Consider the following 15,000-nt stretch of genomic DNA (forward strand, 5'->3'; position numbering starts at 1 on the left):
ACAGTGTAAAGAAAGTTTAAAACACACACAAACTCAAACTTCTACTGGCCATCTGTAATTGAGAACATGAAAAGAAGTACCAACATCCAATGAAAAGTAACTTTTCGGGACTTCCCTGGTGGTGCAGTGGTTAAGAATCCGCCTGCCAATGCAGGGGACACATGTTCGTGCCCTGGTCCGGGAAGATACCACATGCCACGGAGCAACTAAGCCCGTGCACCACAACTACTGAGCCTGTGCTCTAGAGCCCACGAGCCACAACTATTGAGCCCGTATGCCACAACTACTGAAGCCCGGGCGCCTAGAGCCTATGCTCCGCAACAAGAGAAGCCACCGCAATGAGAAGCCCGCGCACTGCAAGGAAGAGTAGCTCCCGCTCGCCGCAACTAGAGAAAGCCCATGTGCAGCAACGAAGACCCAACACAGCCAAAAATAAATAACATTAAAAAGAAAAGTAACTTTTCTACAGGCGTGGAAGGATGAATAATGCATTTGTAACTAAAGAGAAACAAAATACCATGTTCTTGAGCCATGAGCGCGCGGCTGAATTAAGGAAGGTGGTGGTGGGAGGCATAAGACGAAGGAAAGAAAATGAGGAGAAAGTAGACTAATTCTTATCAATTATTCATTTTTTCATGGCAGATATTTTTCTAGGCATAGGGGATACAGCAGTTCCAAAACAAAGTCTCTGCCTCTGTGAAGTTTATGTTCTACTCAGGGGTGACAGACTATAAACAACCAAATAAATGCATACCCTGCTGGTTGGTGATGAGCACAAGCACGGTGGAGAAACCAGGGTATGGGGAAAAGGAGTACGGGTGGGGTAAGGTGTGGTAGGGGTAGCACTGCTATTTTATACAGGGCAGTCAGCAAAAGTCTCTCTAAGAAGGTGACAATTGAGCACAGCTCTGAAGATGTGTGCAGAGAGCCACACAGATATCTGGGATATAAGGTCTATCTATCTGACCAGCAGGAGTAGCACGTACAAAGGCACCGAAGTGGGTTGTGCCTGGCATGTTGGCAGTATGGCAAGGAAGCCCGCGTGGTAGGAAAGAGTGGCAGGAGATGAATTAGAATGAGAGGAGGCACAGATTCTTACAGGCTCTGGGGTACATGTTTGCTTTTTACTCTGAGAAAGATGAGGAGCTACTAGAGAGTTCTGAGCAGAGGACAGACATGGTATGACTTCTAAAGGCGCACTTGGGCTGCCAGATTTAGAATAAACCAGGGCAAGGTGGGAGGCCACGGAATTTAGAATAGAAGCAAAGAGATCAGTTAGAGTATTGCAGTAATGCAAGAGACATGGTAGAGACCAGGCTCAGGATCAGGATTACAGAGGTGGAGCTAATAGGATTCAATGACAGACTGGCTGTGCAATGGGAAAACTGTCCCAGTTAAGGTAGATATAGGAAAGTGAAATTCTAAAACGAATAAAAGAATGAATGAGTAAATTATTAAGTAGAGAAGGGAGGCAGGAAGACAGGAAGAAGGAAGATTTAGCATGCAAATATTTACATTGAGAGAACTCAGAATAAATCCTATCCCTGATAATGACTAAGTATTCACCAGCAGCTGTAGCTGGGTGGCTAGGCAAGGTACTGCCTTGGAAAAGATGAGACTCTAGGCATGAACAAGCACCTATGTTTCTTTAAGGGCTTGACTTACTACAACAGGAATTTACGAATAGAACAGAGCCTTCAATTTGAAATAATCAGTCAGTTACTAGAGGGAAAGCATATTAGGATGTTGTAGTGCCTGCAACAATTGGTTGTTACTCTCCAGCCGGCTAATACCAGCCAGGCAATGAAGGTAATTGTACTAAGGATCAGAGTTGAGCTCCTACAGAGAAGCAAGTGCATACATTGCCAATATTTCATCCTTCAGAGCTACTTTTCTTCTTTTCCTAATATGAAAGCTATGAAAGGAAAAAAAAAAAAAAAAGGCCCCTGAAAGTGCTATTGTTAAGACCAAAAACTAATTAGTCATTGCTTCCCAAAGTGTTATGTGAAATGTCTCCAGAAATAATGGTCTGCTTTCTCAAATTTTATAGGTTTGCTGAGTCTAGCGTTCTCTGGAATTTCCTGTTTCCCTTGCTAGGGAGGATTGAGTAAACTTTACAAGTCATCTTGAATAACACAAGCCCTTCAATAAAGGCAATCATTTGTGGATTCATAAAGTATACAACTAGACTTGAAATAAGGATGAGAGTGGTAAATAAAAGTAATTCCAAGATTGTGTATATGAGTGTGAATAAACTGTATGGTTATTATAGGCCTGTGGTAGTCATTTTATACTCTTTGAAGATGCTGGATGAAAAAACACATTTCCTTTCAGGGTGTTCAAATGTCAAATAAATTATGGTCTAAATATGGTAACCCAGTGCCCCTAATGCTTGTAAATAATTTGGGCCAATTCAATTTTAAATTCTATAGATATCCCTGGATAAAAGCTGCTGCTTGATATTAAGTACCATTGTCATTGCACTTTACTAAAATGTTCAGATTCTATGCTTCTCACTAAGATTAAAAAAACTGTACTAGAATTTGTGTAAATGCTGCCACTGATGTGGAAACTCACTTGGCAAACTAGAAGTTGGAGAGAAAGAATGACAAATGACTTTGGCACAGCAGCTGCCTTCAGAGGGTCCCATGAACAAAAGATAATAAATATAAACCACTGACAGTTCTTTTCTAAAACTCTCGATGTATGCCAATCAATTCCCTGAAATCACCCTTCCTGATTTAGTCACATGTGGCTCTTAATTATGCCTGACTTATTCAGAAGAAATATTATACATGTTTTAATACCTAAAATAAAATGCAAAAAATGAATCTGCGTGTCGGCAATTGTGTATCCACATATCACCATGCTAATTATATGGGGTCTATTTCCCACTGAGAGCCAGCAACTATTCAGTCATGTCCAAAGTGCAAAAGTATTTCTCTTTTGTTGTCTCTTCCCAAAGTTGAAAAACATATGCTGGCCTGGTAGAAGGCAAGTTGACATGAATTCATTATGAGGGGATATAATTACTAATGTACAAAAAGGACCCATTTATAAGACATATGATGATTCAACCTATATGCACAGATCACAAGGACAGTGTTAAAGAGACTTGCAGTTGATTCTAAAAAGACAACCTTGGATGGAGCTTGCCAGGGAGAAACTTCCTCTTAGTATTTTCTATAAATGTAATGTATAATGAGTATTTAAATGTTAACTCTCCAGAATCATAACCCACATAGCACTTTATTCTTCCTGCCAAAGCACTGGTAATTTAGTATTAACTGGAAAAGGAAGAGCCTCCTCTGGAGCCATGTGTAAGACTTAGTTAAATGTTAAAATATGCCAAAGAGGTCATCCACTTTGATATTTTCAAAATCTAAACTTCAATTTAGTTGACAAGCTTTATCAGGAAAATCAGAAAGCAGCTCTCTCTCTAACATGTGTCACCTGCCCACTCAGCTGTGAATGGAGAAATGTGTCACGCCACCTTCAACTCAGCATTTTTCTTTCATGATGAGATGAGTACTTACTGGATAATCTTAGCTCCTATCCAATTTCAAAATAGAGTGCTTGTGGTACATCTCGGATGCAAACTGTCATTTTACAACTATTTCTATATTTGCTTGAACAAAATTTTCGGCAAAAATAATTTTGTCAATAATAATTTTGTCTGTTTCTGAAATTTTTTAATCTACCTGGACACAATCTTGCAAGCTGTCTACAAATTCCTGTCCAATTAATTTTACTAAAAGCAAAAAGGTTCAACTTCCTGAAGGCTGTCTTATGACAAGAAATGAGAGGGTTTACTATCCCTAGAGACTAAAATTCATAATAATATTTTCATTAAGTCTTTCTTAAGTAAACCACAGATAACTCTGTCACATAACATATGAGTAATCTGAATACAGAATAAAACATTCTTAATTGGAAAATCACAAAATAGTTTACTATCATTGCTATCATTTCATTTAACTATTAAAGCCTAATGGGGGGGAATACAACATTAGATTTTTTGATGACCTTTTTGTAAAACTCATATAATCATACAACATCTGTAAAGGCAAAATAGAAATAATGCTAAATGCTTTCCTCTTCTGAGGAATGTTGTCATTATAAAAGAAAAAGAAAAAGAACTCTGAAAAATGAAACCTCCATATAAGCACTACATATCAGTAAGCATAAAAAACTAAAACCTCTAGAATTTATATCAAACTTTACATTTTCCTACTCATTTTGTCCTCCAAATATTTAAAGCAAAACATAAACAGACTCACAGATATAGAAAACAAACTAATTACCAGTGGGGAGAGGGTAGGGGGAGCAACAGGATAGGAGTATGGGATTAAGAGATATAAACTATTATATATAAAACAGATAAGCAACAAGGATATATTGTACAGCACAGGAAATTATAGCCATTATTTTGTAATAACTTTTAATGGAGTATAATCTATAAAAATACTGAATCACTATGTTGTTCACCTGAAACTAATACTGTAAATCAACTATACTTCAGTAAAAAATAAATTTATAAATGAGAAAAAAGAAAACAAATATTTGAAGAAAAACTATTATTACTTGTGCCTTGTAAAATGAAACTAGAAAAACCAAAGCCAAAATGGAGGAAAGCTCTATTTCTCCAAAATAATCAAAAAAATTTTTTACATAGGAAATTTAATTACTACATTGAAGGAAAGTAGGGAAAGGGAAAGTCTACTATACCCCAGCATAGTGTCCCAGTAACTGTAATATATGAAAATGAAAATAGTGGTTAATTAAGTCTGTTCTTTAAAGCAACTGCTTTAAGCATCTTATACTATTTCATGAATAAAGCCTTTTCCTAATGGGACATCTAGTACCTAGAAAGTAAACTCTCTCAATACTGTCAGAGAAGAAATAAATTCGGATTACTGATTTTCTAAAATTCTTTATATAGATAGATAAATATAAATACATAGGTAGAATATATAAATATATATGATAGAGTATATATAAATATATAGTGTGTATATATAGTGTGTGTGTATATATATATATATAGAGAGAGAGAGAGAGAGAGAGAGAGAGAGAGAGAAGTACATAGAATAGAAAATTTCTATGGTACAAATGAAGCACAGCAACTTACCCAGAAAAGAAAAAAAAAAATCAAGACTACTTGTTGAAATTTTCATTCGGCAAAACCATACAAAGCTGTTAAAAGTTTTAAACATTCATAAAAATGATCAATGTCTTTTTTGAAATAAAAAGATACCGGTTCTGAATAAACTGTAGTGTTCCGGGTAATTGGATCGTAAAAAACCAAAACAAGTATTAATAAAAACCACTAGTATAAACCTGTTATAATTTTAGTAAAGTGCATCTCAATTACCCAATAGCAGTCTGCTATAAAGTAACTTTTGATAGAAAACTGATGTATTCGTAGCTATTAGCTCAGTAGAAATCTTTCCACATTACACTTCGGGGTCATATACAGTACTATTAGATTGAAAGTTTTAAGATCTAGCCCCTCCCTCCTCAAACTCAGGACTGTAGAGAAGCAGTGAAATTATTAACATAAACTCCAGATAGGAAATGAGTCTAGAGAGGGGAAAAAATAACCTTCAACTTAATCCATTCTGAGGTTAGTGGCAGTTTTTTGTTTTTGTTTTTGTTTTTTTTTTTAGCTAATGACAGGTTGGGCTGTGGACTGCTGCTACTTCTTTCTCCAAGTCCAAACCCCACGGTGATTCCTTCCTTTCCCATGACCTCTTGCCAGACTTTTGCTGTCCTTCCCCACAGGCTTGGTTTCCCCCTCCTTTGAAGATTCTGTTTTATAAAATCAATGCCTCATTCTTGCCTACTAGAATGCTCTTTGGAGACCACCACTAGTAGTCAATTGACGGAAACTGGGTAAAGTGGAGTCGATTCAGATTTTCCTCATGTGTATAATAAGTATTTGTTTATAATCTGTTCATAATTTGCATATGCAATCTCCAACCAGGCTATCTTACCTGCCAATATTAAATCTCTTGTTGCGATTACTTGGCTGACTGTTAGTTGTCAATGGCTTCTCCTTAATATCCTTTCTTCCCAACAATCACTCTTCATATTTCCTTTACTAAAATGGCATAGGATTGAAAAAAGTGGCAAGATAGGGAAAAACTGAGGAGAATGGGAAGAGTTTACAGATTCTTTTCTCACCATTTTATTGTCCGTTAGAAGACTGACACTAGGGAAGAAAAAGTCTTTAGTGTACTTGGAGGGAGAATATACCAGAACTAAAGCATGCACTTCCAAATGTGAGAATGTGTCCTCTTTCTATCATCTGGGAAAATAAGTGGAGTAAAAGTAGATTGATAAGATCTACATTTAGATACACTGAGAAAATGCAAGAATATGTTGTGACTCCTAAAAATAGATTACAAAGAAGAATGACATTATGCCAGCCACAGAAAAACAGGGTCAAGGCATTAAAGATAATACCCAAACCAGGACCCACCACCACCATGATCCCTTCTGGGGTTGGCCCAGGACTCAGCCTCCACAAACAATAACAACCAGACTTTCAAGATTTAGTGCCGTCCTTACAAGAGACTGTTTTCACTCAGGGCCCTCATTAATCTTTTGCATTCACTCTGAGTTTAATCACGTGGCGAGCTAAGGTTAAGAGTCTGTTCTTGGGGAGCTAACTGCTTACTTGTGAGGTAAACTCACTCATCCGTGACACTGAGCTACCAAGAGGGCAGTGAAAGAAATAATTTAGGAAACGATGCCCTGGGAGTTTCATGTTATGAATGTGTGAATCTGTCTCCCAGCTTCCAAGTTACCTCATTTGGGAAAAAGTTCCCTTTATCTTTCCAGAGAGAAAAAGCATTGCATTTTTTTCTTTGTTTGTGTTTTTAAGGGACATTACATTTGCCAATTTTAATGAAAGTTTGTAGATCAAAGATTTGGGGGGAATTGTTTTGAAATCTACCTGTTTCGTACGTAGCTACTTTTAAATTAAATCATTTTGTAAAATTATTCTAAATGTGGAATAATTTCCTGAAAACACTACAGAATCAATTAGTTAAAGCAGTATTTTTCCAGTCCCCTAATAATATAGTTTTTATTAAGAATACACAAATTTGAAGGGGGAGAGGGAAGGCACAGAGTGCAGAAGGAACATCTGAACAGTAAAAGTGAAAGCAAATCAGAGTAAGAAGTCAAGGTAGCCACTAGCCACATGTGGCTATTGATCAAATTAAGAAGTGCTGTAAGTGTAAAATACACACCAGAGTTTGAAAACTTAGTATGAAAAATGATGTAAAAATCTCAGTAATAATTTTATATTGATTAACCACTTAATATTTTGGACATGATCACAATAGTTTCTACATTGACTATATGTTGAAATAATATTTTAAATAGGTTAAATAAAATATATTACAAATTAAAAAAAAAAAAAAAAGAAGTCAAGGTGACATGATGTGTGTCTCACCATGTCCACAGTATAGCTACATCCTTATACTAGCTGTTACATCTGGTTCGGATGCTCCTCCATCACATCTTTGCACAGCAGTCTGTTTCTCATTCAGGCATTAGCTTAAATGCCACCTCCTTGCAGGGGCCATCCTTGATTGCCTGATTGAAAGCAGGCTTCCGGCCACACTTGACTTCTTCACTTTGTTGTAATTTCTCCTGAGCAACATTCCTACCTGATATTTTCTTGTTCATTTTATTCCCCTCCACTCTACCCCTCAATTAAAACATGAGCTCTACAAGAGCAGGACTCATCTTTCTTTTCCATCACTGAGTCCCCATGATCCACAAAAATGTCTGGCAGAGATTAGACATATTATAAAAATTTGTGAAGTCAAAGAATAAACAAATAAATGAATGAGTACTCCAAAGAGTTTACTTATCCTGCAGCATAAATTTTACAAGTTATCATGAAACTATATGAAAAATCCATATCAAGAAGAAACTGAAGTATCACTGATACAAGGTTGTAGATGAAACCATAAATAAAGCAGGAACTCTGTTCATTGTGGATTATTATGCCATGACCTAAACTTCAAATCCAGAGTGATTTACTATGATTTTACTATTACAGATGATATAGCACACTATAAACTTCAATACTGTTAGCTCCAGCAATCACAAAAAGTAACACGAGAGAAGTCAGTGATTTCTGCAAACAAAATAACAACAGGAAGTACACCTATTCCTGGGCCTGAATTCAGACTTCATGTCAACAGTCTAGAAAGATAAATAAATCATCCTGGGTAATCAGATAGTATGCTTGTCCCAAGTGCGGGGAAACTACATTTAGGAAGAGAATGTTTATTCCTGCCTGGCCTTCTAAACAAGTCCAGCAATTTATCTAATCTCGGTGGTTTATGGGTTTTGTGTATCTCATTGAGGTTCGCTTCTCTGTCCTAAACATTTCTGTAGAACAGCAGACCTTTTCGTTTTTACAGAATGGGGGCTGTTCTCACAGTGCCTGTTTGTGCCTGTGGCTGGAATCTGCAGGTGCAGGTCTCCAAGATTCATGGGCAGCCATCACTGGAAAGCTGCACCCTTCCCCAAGTGCAGGAAACAGGCTGCAGGAACTTTTCACAGTAATGGTGAACACTCGTAATTTTTAGTGAAACTACCCAGTGACAGCTATTTTCACAAAGAAACCAGAATGCGTTTATAAAAATGGAAATATTTTTAGGAGATCTTAGTAAAAGAAAAGATTTATTAAAAAAAAAAAAAACAGGTCGTGGTCATGCTTCTTTTGAAATGTCTGTTTCCTTTGCTTTTCAAGTCTTTTCAGGATACATGTATATGTATGGCTGAGTCGTTTTGCTGTGTACCTGAAACTATCACAACATTGTTAATCGGCTATACTCCAATATAAAATAAAAAGTTTAAAAAAATTAAAAAATAAATAAAAGGTTTATTTCAACAACAGAGTATAATTTATCATTAGCAACATTCTCCTGTTTAAATAAAAAGCTCTGTATAATAACAGAAGCAATAAATAGTGCATAGAATAGAGTCATTTGCTCCTCTTTGGAGATTCTGAATAGTGTCTGGAGAGGAACATATTGCCACAATTTGGAAAACACTGAAACTCATCTCCTCACTTGAAGGCAGTGGGGCACTGCCTTTTCCCGACACGGAGCTGGAGTCTTGTCTAGAGCTTTACCTTAGCTGTGACATCTTGAGCAGTTACTTACCTTCCTTAAGACTTAACTTCTTTATTTGTAAAATAAGAATTATGATGGCCACCTCACAAAGTTGTTTTATTATTATTATCATCATTGAAATAGTATTATCATTATTGTTATCATTGAAAACATATTTTTCTCACCGGCTGTGATGATTAATTTTATGTGTTAACTTGACGGGGCTAAGGGTTGCTCAGCTAACTGGTAAAGCATTATTTCTGGGTGTGTCTATGAGGATGTTTCTGGAAGAAAGTAGCATTTGAATCAGTATACTGAATAAATAAATACTAGTGGGCATTATCCAATCTGTTGAGAGCCCAAGTACAGCAAAAAGGCCGAGAACAGGTGAATTTGTTCTTTTTAGCTTCAGCTAGGGCATCCATTTTCTGCCTTCAGACATCCTGGTTCTCAGACCTTTAGACCCAGGCTCATCCTACAAAATAGGATATATATAGGATATATATGGATATAGATATATGTATATATCTCTTTATATATATATTTGTATGTATCCTATTTGTTCTCTTCTTCCAGAGAATTCTAATATACTGGCCATATGTTGATGTCAGAGAGGGAAGAAACCAAGTCAATTCCTGGTTTCTTGTCATATAATAAAGAGAAACAATACTGGGAAACAATGAAAATCAATCATAAGTCTCTAAATACTGCTTATAAGTACTGAGGAAAGAATTGAGTTGCATAGCCATTATGGAGTAAAGAAAAACAAGGAAATATAAAGATGACCCAGGTTGGCCATTCAAATATGTCCCCTTGTCCACAAAGATTCTGTGAGCTGTACATAGCAAAACATACTATCTTCAAGTAAAAGGATGCTCAAAAAGAGAAACTTTACCAGCTTTCGTGAATAAAGTTTTGTGGTAATCACTATTTGTATAAAAATGAGTAGAGCTAAAGTATTTGTGCATAGCCAAACAGGTATTTCCAGACTATTGGAGTACCCAGAGCAGTAAAATGAAAATTTTATGGGGAGTGAACACAGGATGGCCTACTCCTACTTTTGCCAAGTAATTACTTTAAAAACAAAACAAAACAAAATACCTTACCATCCATCTGCTATCATAATAAATTCAATAAAGCATGGAACTTTATCACAAAAAAGGTAGGAAGGACATAGTCAAAAATAGTCTTTGAAATGGAATAAATTTAGTTTTATGAAAAACTCTCTACATTTTTCTTATTCTTCTATGGTCTGGTGAAAACATCCTTAAAGATAAGTACTCACCCATGAATATGACTTTGGGAACCACCTACATCATTTTTTAGATTGCCCACAATCACTTTATTTCATTAATTTATTGAAGAAAACTTTAGATGTTCATGTGGCTGTAGTTTTTTGGTTTGTATGTTTCTATAATTTTTTAATGAACAACTTTTTATTTTCTGAAAAAAAATTAATATAAATACTTATCCAACAGCCAAAATACTAGGATTTATTCTCCCTAGTTTTACTTTCTGAGGCTGAAACTTTGGTATCCAGTCCCAAAGTTTTCCCACCTCAGCTCTGTATCAAGTGTCAAAGAACTTCAGCTTAGATGAATTAACAGGAACTGAATTTATCCTTTTGCCTGGAACAACTAAAACCCTGAAACAAACAAAATCAAAAACTTAAACAATGGCTTTCAAGATCCTGAGCTCAAGGCAACAAAGGATAGTAATCCTAAGAGATGGAAAACAAGTGAGGCGAGACCTATAACTGTCCAATTTTGTTGCCATGAGAGAGTTTCTAGGCAACAGCACAGAGAGGGAAAGCCCAGGAGGAGCCTGATGGACTACCAGACTTGAGAAGACAGATCTGAGATTCCATGGAGAATAAAGCAGCTAGACTTTTCAGGACAGAGTATCGGAGGGAGGAGGGCTGCACAGAGATGGAACTCTGAAAATCAACAAAGGGTTTCCATTAAGTATTCAGCAGAGTTCCAATCACTACACATGTGTGAAGAAACTGCTTGAGTCAAGGAAAGAACACTTGAAAACCTAGAGGTAACAGTGACTAGCACACACAGGCTAGGAATAGTGCCTGATCCCATCATCCAGGCCAAAAAACCTCATAATATAAAGAGCATTGGGAGGAGTACCCAAAATGATGTTGTGTCAGTATTGTGAAATAATTAGTCCAAAACTAAACACTGATCCATCTCTACCAAAAAAACCTTAAAAGTAATACTTGAAAGGATAAAACTGTTTACATGTAACAGTTTATTGTATCCCAGAACAAAGCAAGATTTATAGGAATACAAAAATATTCAGCATCCAACAAGTTAAAATTCACAATGACTGGCTTCCAATAAAAAATTTACAGGCAATCAAAAAAGCAGAAAAGTATGACCTATAGTGAGGAGAAAACCCAATCAAGTGGAAGTGACCCAAGCACTGAAACAGATGTTAAAATTGGCAGATAAGTGATTAAGACAGTCACTAAAACTGTAATCTACATGTTAAAAAAATTAAGTGGAAATATGGAAGATATAATAAAGACAAAAATTGAATATCTAGAGGTGAAAATTACAAAGTGTGAGATGAAAAATACACTGGATGGAATAAATAGCAGAGTAGACAGTGCAGAAGAAAAGATTAGTAAACTTGAAGGCACAGCAATTGAAATTATCCAAAAGGAAACACAGAGAGAAAAGAAATAAAATAATAATAAAGCATCAATTAGCTATGGGGCAACTTTAAGCAGTCTAATACAACATATGTGTAATTGGAATCCCCAAAGGAAATGGGAAGGGGACAGAAAAATATGTGAAGGAAATTATCCAAATCTGATGAAATCTGTAAGCCCATAGATCCAAGCTCACTGAACTCCAAGTATAAGAAACATGAAGAAAACTACACCTAAATACATCGTAATCAAATTACTCAGAATCAATTATAAAGAGAAAATATTTTATAAGTCCAGAGGAAAAGACACAAAACATACAGAGTAACTAAGATAAGAATGAAAGCAGACAGCTCACTGGAAACAATATGAACAAGAAGATAGTGGAACAACTTGTTTAAATTTGGAAAAAGACGATACAAAGGTGACATCACTATAGATTCCATAACTATTACAAAGACAATAAGGCAATATTTTGAACAACCTGTTTCAAATAAATTGGACACCTTAAAGGAAATTCCTTGAAACACTAACAAATTCACTCAAAAAGAAATGAGTACCCTATGTCTATTACAGAAATTGAATATTTAGTTTAAAACATTCCCACAAAGGAAACTCCAGGCTTAAAGGGCTTCACTTGTGAATGCTATCAAACATTTAAAGAAAATTTAATATCAATTCTACATAACTCCTCCAGAAAATTAAAGAGGAGGTAATACTTTCCAACTCCTTCTATGAGGCCAGCATTACTTTGATACTAAAACTTAACAAGCACGTTACAAGAAAAGTATAGATTAATATCCCTTATGAATTTAATGGCAAACATTCCAAATAAAATTTTAGCAAGCTGAATTAAAGAATATATAAAAAGAATAATATATCATGATCAAGTAGGGTTAATACTAAAACTGCAAGGATGGTTTAATATTTGAAAATCAATCAATATAATTCCCCTATTGACAAACTAAATAAAAACAAAGCAAAAAAATACCCCACCAATAACACATTAAAGAGACAAAAATATTTTGATACTGAGAATCATATATATATATACACTTTGAGTTACTTCAGAATCAAAACATTTAAATGATCTTTGAAGGGAACACATTTGCAAAACTTTAAGTAGATGTAGCTGCTAAAATGATCTAGCATGATACGTCTCTGGACACTGCTTTCACATCTCTCACTGCAAAAAGAGAAGGAAAGAAAAGAAGAAGGAGGAGGAGGAGGAGGAATCAAAATAAGCAAAACCTGAAATCAGCATTCTTTTAGCAGATTAAATTTTCCCTCTCATCATTATAAGAATGAAACGAACCTAAAAGACAAATATGTTAGCGAGTGTAGCTCTGTACACCTGAAGTGCCTCAGTAATCATTTTATCTAACTGTCAGCGGCTAAATGCCTCACTTTGATTGCTATTGGGCCAAAGTATGAGGGTCTTGCAGATTGGGGAGTGGTCCCTAAAGGATATTCAGGGGCTGCTGAAGCAAAATGAGGTACAATTGAGAGGCTCCTTGCAGCAGCTACTTATTAGCCAGTGTGAAAATATTTCAATATTTTAACAACTGGTACAATTGTGCCCATGTGAACTGGCTGAAATAGCTCTATGGAATTCTCATTTAGACAGGAAAACTCATACACAGTAAGCAATTGGGAAAACACCACAATCTATCAGCATCATCTTCTGATCTAAGCAATAACTCCATTAGAAAGTCAAGAAAAGCAGTACCAGGAGACAGGAGATCAGAGTTCTTTCCCTAGCTTGGACCAATTAACAGCTGTGTAAACTCTGTCAAGCTACTTAATGCCTCTAAGCATCAGTTTTCTCATCTGTAAAATTAGAGGAAAGAGATGGGAAAACAAAGAGAAGGATGGGAAACTACAAAGCAAGGAAAAAAGAAAGGCACACAGGTCCTAGGATGAAGAGGCAAGGTAGAAAGGCATGAAAAACACAGAATTAGGATCAAATATAAAGGATTCAAATAAGATTATTCTCTAAAATGATGATGGAGCAAGCAAGAAGTTTAGATAAAAAGCATTAATATCAACTATCCTCTATATCTCCATTAAATATAAATTCAACCAGGATGGTCTCCAGAAATAACAAATAGCCTTTCTTCTTTCTTTGTTATATTTTTTTCTTGATTTCTTCTAAGAAATGTTTGTATCCACTGTAATAATGTTTTTCAGTATATAAAAGTAAATGTTGATATTGTTAATATACTGCCCAAATAACTTGTTTACTCATTACAGACTATTTAACTAAGAAAAAAAACATGCAAAAATCTGTGATATCTCAGAGGTCATTTCTTTACTTACAATTCATTCCTTACACATATATAAAAGATATTTTAAGTAGCTTATACAATCAATTCTAGGTAGTTTATACAAACCATTTTTGGCCAAGACAAAAAAATGGAGAGTAAGGATGGAGAAGACATATCTCCCACTATTTGACAAGAAAAAACTACAAAAGTTACTTCTTTCTTTCCTTTTTTTTTTGTTAGTTCCTTTAATAGAACAAATCCCCCCATACTGAATTTAAGAATTTATCCTGCGAATATTACAAAAGGGACACCATGTAATGTAACGGTCAATATCCTTGCTACATCTTTACGAAAGTACAATGAAATTAAATTTCTTTCTTTAACAAATTAAGGAAATACGAAAGTTCTACTTAACTCAAATATTTTTCAAGTTTTCACTTCAATACATTTAAAAAATAAAAGCAAATAACCATGTTTCTAAAATGCCTAAGTATTTTAATATCTTAGCAGCATTCTAGTTATGATACCTCAGTTTTAAAACATCATTAATTTACTCCTAATTTCTTCCCTCTGGCCCTCTAATTTCCTTTGAGCTGAAATTTCTCATGTGTGATCTTAGTCTGAAGTGAGTTTATTAGCACTGTCACTTAAATCTCATCACAAGTGGCTTACACAATACTGAGGAAAAAGTGCAGAATATTAAAGTATGCTTAGCTTAATACTAAGACACAACATCTACTATAGAGTTAATGATTATTAACCAATAACCCAAATGTTAAATATCTGGAGTTTTACGCAGCATAAACACCAGCCTCGGTTCTACAGAGATATGAGATGTTATTTTACTCATTTAAAGTCTAAGTGTACAGAAGAGTGATTCCCCAGCCTTTTCATTATACCCTTTATTATTATCAACCCCTCTATGTAT

At 35.4% G+C, this 15,000-nt stretch overlaps 1 protein-coding gene and 1 long non-coding RNA gene across 10 annotated transcripts in view; one reads left to right on the top strand and one right to left on the bottom strand.

Moving 5' to 3' along the window:
- The window catches only part of LOC309665930, a 104,586-nt gene extending 103,840 nt beyond the window's left edge, over positions 1-746 (top strand). Inside the window, exon 5 of the long non-coding RNA XR_014266772.1 lies at positions 5-746. This is a non-coding gene — a long non-coding RNA (uncharacterized lncRNA). The remainder of the gene's footprint in view (positions 1-4) is intronic.
- Positions 1-15,000, bottom strand: part of HDAC9 (histone deacetylase 9) — a 999,599-nt gene that overhangs the window by 629,785 nt on the left and 354,814 nt on the right. The window lies entirely within an intron of this gene.

The sequence above is a fragment of the Balaenoptera physalus genome (genome assembly GCF_965194825.1).
Source record: "Balaenoptera physalus genome assembly, chromosome: 8".
Lineage (NCBI taxonomy): Eukaryota > Metazoa > Chordata > Mammalia > Artiodactyla > Balaenopteridae > Balaenoptera > Balaenoptera physalus.